The sequence below is a fragment of the Saimiri boliviensis genome, chromosome 6 (genome assembly GCF_048565385.1).
Source record: "Saimiri boliviensis isolate mSaiBol1 chromosome 6, mSaiBol1.pri, whole genome shotgun sequence".
NCBI classification, from domain to species: domain Eukaryota; kingdom Metazoa; phylum Chordata; class Mammalia; order Primates; family Cebidae; genus Saimiri; species Saimiri boliviensis.
Window position 1 is genome coordinate 69,133,348 of NC_133454.1, and position 6,345 is coordinate 69,139,692.

A 6,345-nucleotide genomic window follows, 5' to 3' on the forward strand; every position below is an offset into this window, starting at 1 on the left:
CGCTGAGGGCCACGGGCCTGCCTGAGACGGCCAGGGGAGGGGGCGGATGGAAAGGAGCAGTCGAGGCCTGAGCCCTGGGGTGTGGCCACGCTGAAGAGGTAGATAATGAGAAGTTTGCAGCAGAAGAGTGAGAAGGGGCTGGCCGGTGGAATGGGCAGAGTCCTGGGGACCAACGCACAAAGGACTCCATGCCTAAGAGAGAGACGCCGGCTGGACCAAGCTGAGCAAGATGAAGACAGGAAACACCACTGGAGCCTGCTGTGCTGGCATCAGCAAATCCGCAGAGGTCTGCAGTAGTCTCAGTCTTTGCCTCCTCAGAAGAAAGAATTCACAACTAAGGGGACATAAGGCAGAGGGGAGACTGAAGCAAGTTCTAGAGCAGGAGTGAACGTTTATTAAAAAGTTTTAGAGTAGGAACAAAAGGAAGTAAAGTATACTTTACACCACGCAGGTGACTTGACCGATCCAAGTGCCTGGTTTGACTTTTGGCCTTTGGTCCCAGGGTTGTATACCTTGGCACGTTTCTGGGGTTTTGTGTCTCCCCTCCCTAGTATTTTCCTTGGGGTGATCTGTCCACATGCACAGTGGCCGCCAGCACTGGAGGGGGCCGTGTGCACTGAAGTTGTGCGCATGCTCACTGGAGGTGTTCTGCCCTTACCAGTCGAGTGTTCCTCAGGGAATGTCACGGACCAGTTGCACTCGACTATTTTGCCACATGTGCGTGCTTGAGCCCACTTGCCCAGCTCCTGAGATCTTATCAGGAAGCTGCTGATCACCAGCATCAAGTGTTTTTTACCTTTTGGGAGACTGCCTTTTCCTGGCGCTGGGTGTGCCCTGCTACTATTTTAGAGAGACAGCTTAACAACCACCTGACCATCACCTGATGGCCACCAGACACTCCCTGGGGGGGGCCAGCTCCTGCCCTGCTCATATCCCATTAACTACCTACTGTAACATTTGGGCTTTATTCAGTAGGACAGTGGGGAGCCATGGTAGGTTCATGAGTAGAGAGTTGCTTGAGCTGAGCTGTGTTTAGGAAGATTTATAATAATGTTACGGTTACGCATGGATGGATTATTTATCATTGATTGAACCCTCCCTCTGGCCAGGCTCTGTGCCAGTGATTTATGCATATTAACTCATGAATCCTCCTATCAACCCTCGAGACAAGTGCTCCTATTATTTCTGATTTACAGGCAAAGACATTGAGAGGTTCAGTGACTTGCCTAAGGTCACACAGCCAAGATGTTGCAGAGCTGGGCTTAGATCCCAGATCATCCGGCTCCCACTCTTGGGAGCACATCCCGGATTCAGACTCAGGCCTTTTGGTCGATTGCCCAGTCACTGGTGACCTTGGGAAGGTCACTGCCAGGGTGTGAAGGTTTCCAGCCGGTGCAGTCAGGACAGGACGACGTGGTTTCTAGGGGCCTTCTCTGCCTTAAGTTGCTCCCGGTGTCTGCCCTCGGGGGTCGTGGGCCCACCCATGTGCCTCTCAGCTCAGCAGTCCCAGCTGCAGCTCTAGGGGGTCTCGGGGCAGCTGCAGGACTGTAGGCCTTTGCTCTTGAGCTGGCTTTGCCCTCCCTTGGGGCTCTGCTCCCTTGGCCAAAGTGGTTAGTTTCTTGAGGAATCTGCCGCCATCTGGTCCCCATGTGCTGTCTGTAGGCCTGTCTGGGGCATTGGAAGATTCCATTGCAGCCCAGAGTAATTGTTACCAGAGGTGAGCAAGATGGGGGTAGAATGAGAGGGGGGTATGCTGCCCAGAGCAGCCCGCCAAGGCTTTGGTGACTTGAAAAGAGGGAGAGTGAGACGGAGGCAGAGAGAACATCAGAGACAGGAGGAGACAGAGAAAGACAGAGGGTGATACCAGGACAGAGCACAGCAAGACAGGAAATGAGTGAAATTAAGAGGCCCGCTGCGGCTGATGGCTGCAGGAGGCGGTCCGGTCCTCAGGGAGAGGGAGGGGCAGCGGACACCAAACTCCACGAGGGGCAACAGAGAGGACAGAGAGACCACAGGGAGAAAAAGAGAGGGAGAACAGGAATGGGAGCGGGGAGGGACAGTGTCAAGAGTAAGAACACAGCTCAGAACACGCTGAACAGCAGGAGCTGGCGAGACCAGTGGAACGTGGGGAGGTGGTCCCCAGGCCAGGTGGTCCCCACTGCAGCAGCAGTCCTGGGGCAGCCATGGTCACACCAGAAGGGTCAACTCTTGCTCACTGGCTTGGCCAGCCTCGGCTGCCTCCTCCCAGAGCAGGAGCCCTGCCCTGCACACCTGGCCCCAGGACACCCTCCTTTCGTCCTCCCTCCTGGGCCAGTAGGCCTTTGTCCCTGGTCTCCTCTCCAGGGCCCGTCTTCAGTCACCTCCCCACTTGGCTCTAGGAAACCGTTTCTCCAAAGGTGGTCTTGGGAGGTGGGAAGAAGAGGACCATGAGTCTGAGAGGAGAAGAGGCCCCGGTCCTGTCCCTGCCTCTATTCCACACATGGTCCCAGCCATCCTTCTCCCCTCTGAGCCTCAGCTGCTTCTTCTGTAAAATGGGCTGGCTTTGGAGATCACTAAAGGCCCATCCAGAGGCACATTCTGAGCCAGCAGCAAAACTAGGACATAGAGAAGATGGCTGCTGCCTCTGCCACCCACCTGCCTCTCATCTGTCACTCATTCATTCCTTCACGTGCCCATCCTGCAGTCCCTGTCCTTTCCCCTTGGTCTCCCTCCCTCCCTCCCTCCCTCCCACTTTCTTTCTTTCTTTTCTTTTTCTTTCCTTCTTTCCTTCTCTCTCTTTGTCTTACTCTTTCCTTCTTCCCTCCCTCCCTTCCTCTCTCCCTCTTTCTTTCTTTCCTACTCACAGAGAGCCCCCTTTATGCCAGACCCTGGGCTGGGCACTGATGCCTCAGAGGTGGATCCTAGAATCCAGGGGTCTAGTGGGTTCATCCCAGGACTGTGGCACGAAGCCTGGGGCCAATAGGGGCAGATCGGACTCCAGGCATCAGCACCCCCTCCCCCAAGCCAGCTGCCCCAGCTCATGCCACTCTTCCCAGCCCCCACATTCACGCAGCCCTCCTTTGAGCAATTCAACTCCGATTACTAACCCCACAATACACAGAGACTGACACTGGTGCTGTGACCGGAATGTTCATGGCCCCCCAAATTTCATATGTTGAAATCCTAACCACCAAGGTGGGGGCTTCAGGGATGAGTATATTGGATTGGGATTGACGTCTTTATAAAGAGACTGCAGGCAGCTAGCCAGCTCCTTCCACCACGTGAGGACATGGTGAAGAGGTGCCACTTGTGAAGTAGAGAATGAGCCCTCACCAGACACCAAGTCTGCTGGCAACTTGCTCTTGGACTTCCCAGTCTCTGGAACTGGGAGAAATAAGTTTCGGTTCCTTATGAGCCGTCTTTGTCATAGCAGCACAAATAGTCTAAGACAACTGGCATAATCAAGTATTTCCCACATCAGTTAGTGGAGACCAGAGAGCCCAGAGAGGGCCAGGGACTTGGCCAAGGTAACACAGTCAATCAAATCCTGACTCACTTTCCCCTTTGCCTCGGATCTTCCTGGGAGGCTGGAGGTTGTGTAAATCCCACACTTAGGGCAAGGGCAGCCTCAGCCCCACCAGGCCAGGGAAAGTCTAGTGACGGCCAGTCAGAGTGAAGTCACTGATGAGATCCGTGTGTTCAGGCCTTGTCTCTGCCGCCACCTCCCCTCCCCACAGCCTTTCCCACCCAGCCCCAGGAGGCCCAGGAGGGAAGGAAGGAAGAGGGCTGTGCTGTGTCAGTGCAGGCACTGTGCCCAGAAGTGATAAGACTGGGGCCGAGACTGCAGGAGAGAAAGTGGTCCCCACCCTGGCTGCCCAGCATCTGCTGGCAGGGGCAGGGGCTCTGGAACGACCAAGCCTCAGGCTAGCCTGGTACCAGCTGAATGCAGATGGAGGCTTTTCTCACCACCATGGTCTCAGGTGAGCCCAGACACTGCCTCAGAAGGAGCCAGACTCGGGTCGCAAAGTGAGTTTTGTCACTGGCACTCTGACACCATCTCCATATACCTTCTGCCATGGTTAGTTTTAAGTGTCAGCTTGGCTAGGGTGCAGCTCTCATCATTCAGATCCTGACCTGGGTGTTGCTGTGTAGGGTTTTAGTAGAAGTCAAGTCCAAATCAATTGACGTTAAGGAAGGAGATGATCCCACACAATCTGGGTGGGCCTGATTCAGTCAAGTGAAGGCCTTTAAGAGCAGAGGCTTCTCTGAAGAAGAGGTTCCACCTGTGGACAGCATCTTTGGCTCAGAATTCCAGCCTGTCCTCCTGACAGCCTACGTCATGAATTTTGGACCAGCCCAGCCAGCCCCCACAACTACATAAGCCAATTCCTAGCAGTGCCTCTCAATGTATACCTCTTACTGGTTCTCTGGTAGAGCCCTCACTAATACGCCTTCTGTCCTAACCTCTTTTGGCTGTGGAAATACTGGGTAATTTGTAAGTAATAGAAATGTGTTGTTCACGGTTCTGGAGGCTGGGAAGTCCCAGCTGGAGGTGCCAGCAGGTCCACGCAGCATCTCACGACGGCACGGGCTTCATAGCTGCTGCTTTCTTGCGGCATCTCACATGGCGGGAGAGACAAACCAGCTTCCTCAGGCATCTCCTCGCAGGACACTGATCCCATTCACAAGGGCTCCGCTCTCAAGACCTGATCCCTCGCTGGGCGGGGGTGGCTCACACTTGTAATCCTAACACTCTGGGAGGCTGAGATGGGTGAATCACTTGAGGTCAGGAGTTTGAGACGGGCCTGGCCAATAATGCTGAAACCCTATCTCTATGAAAAATACAAAATAAGCCGGGCGTTGTGGTGGGTGCCTGTAGTCTCAGCTACTCGGGAGGCTGAGGTGGGAGAATCGCTTGAACCTGGGAAGTGTAGGTTCCAGTGAGCCGACATTGAGCTACTGCACTCCAGCTGGGCAGCAGAGCCAAACTCCATCCCTCCTCCCCCCAACACATGCATTTTGGGAGTCACAAGCACTCAGACCACAGCACCTTCCACGGTGGGAAGCATGTGCACGCACCGTGTTTTACTTCATATTCCTTTCCTAGCACCTTCCCATGTGGCAACAGAGTCTTCATTTTCAGCTGCAGAATATTTTGTCTTTTTGATGCACCATAATTTATTAAGCCAATCCCCTCTTACTGGATATTTAGGTTACTTCTGAATTTCCCCATATATATATATATGAAATATATTTCTATAGCAATATAATATATAAATATTAATTTAGTATATTTAGTATTAATATTAATATAATAATATATTTCTACTGTTAAATATATTATAAACAATAGACACTGTATGCGTATTAACTGTGATGAATGCCATTGTGTCATTTGAATGGTTTTCTCCAGAGGCATCTCCAGCAGTAGGGCCAAGGCAACTCTGGGGATGATCTGCCCATGCCAGCCCCGCTTCCAGCCTCAGGTGCCTGCTTCCCGTCTCTCCTCTCCGTCTCTCTACCCAAGGGCTTCTTCCAGCACCAAAGGACTTTGTTGAGCCTGTGCAGGGATGTCCCAGAGACCCAACACCCTCACGGGCAAGCCTCAGTCTCGGAGAATGGAACGTGGACAAACACACCAGCATCCAGCTCTTGAGTTTGAGATTCTGATGGTGTGTGTTCTAGACTCCAGCTCCTACGGTGCCCAGCAAGATGGAGCCCAGGTGCCCACAGTGCTAACCTGCTCATCAAAGCCCCTTCCTGGGTTTTCTCCCTCCCTTTCCCACTTCATTCCTCACTGTTTCCTGGCATCGCCTCCTGAATGAACTACCTGCACCCAAGCCCTTGGGTCAAGGGCTGCTTTGCAGGAATGAGGTTTAGGACAGGAGTTGTGGATACTTTCTTTCAAAGGCTCAAAACCACCTGCGGGAAAGGGCTATATTAGCTCAAACTCCTTCTCAAACCATTTTGTGTTCATTTCCTCCAGAAACTCCTCTCAGACTTCGCACTACAGGGTGGCAGAGAGAACACGGGCCTTGGAGACAGGTAGCCACCAGATCAAGCCCCAGCACTAGCCTTCGGCAAGTCACTTCACCTTTAAAAGCCTCACTTCCCTCATCTGAAAATGGGCCAGCCCGGCTCTCCGCTAGGCTACACAGAGCCGGAGGCCTGAAAGGGAGCCCCATCCCCCGCCTCCTTCCAACCTCACTCACTCCCCACCCTCCCTTGCACAGCCCTGTGGCTTCACTTGCTCCCACCCTTCCCTCACCCACCACCTTGGCACCTGCCTTCTCTCCGTGGCTGGTTGAGTGAGCCTGTGGCCAAAAGCCACAGCCTTAACTCACCCTTTACCAACTGCTATTTACT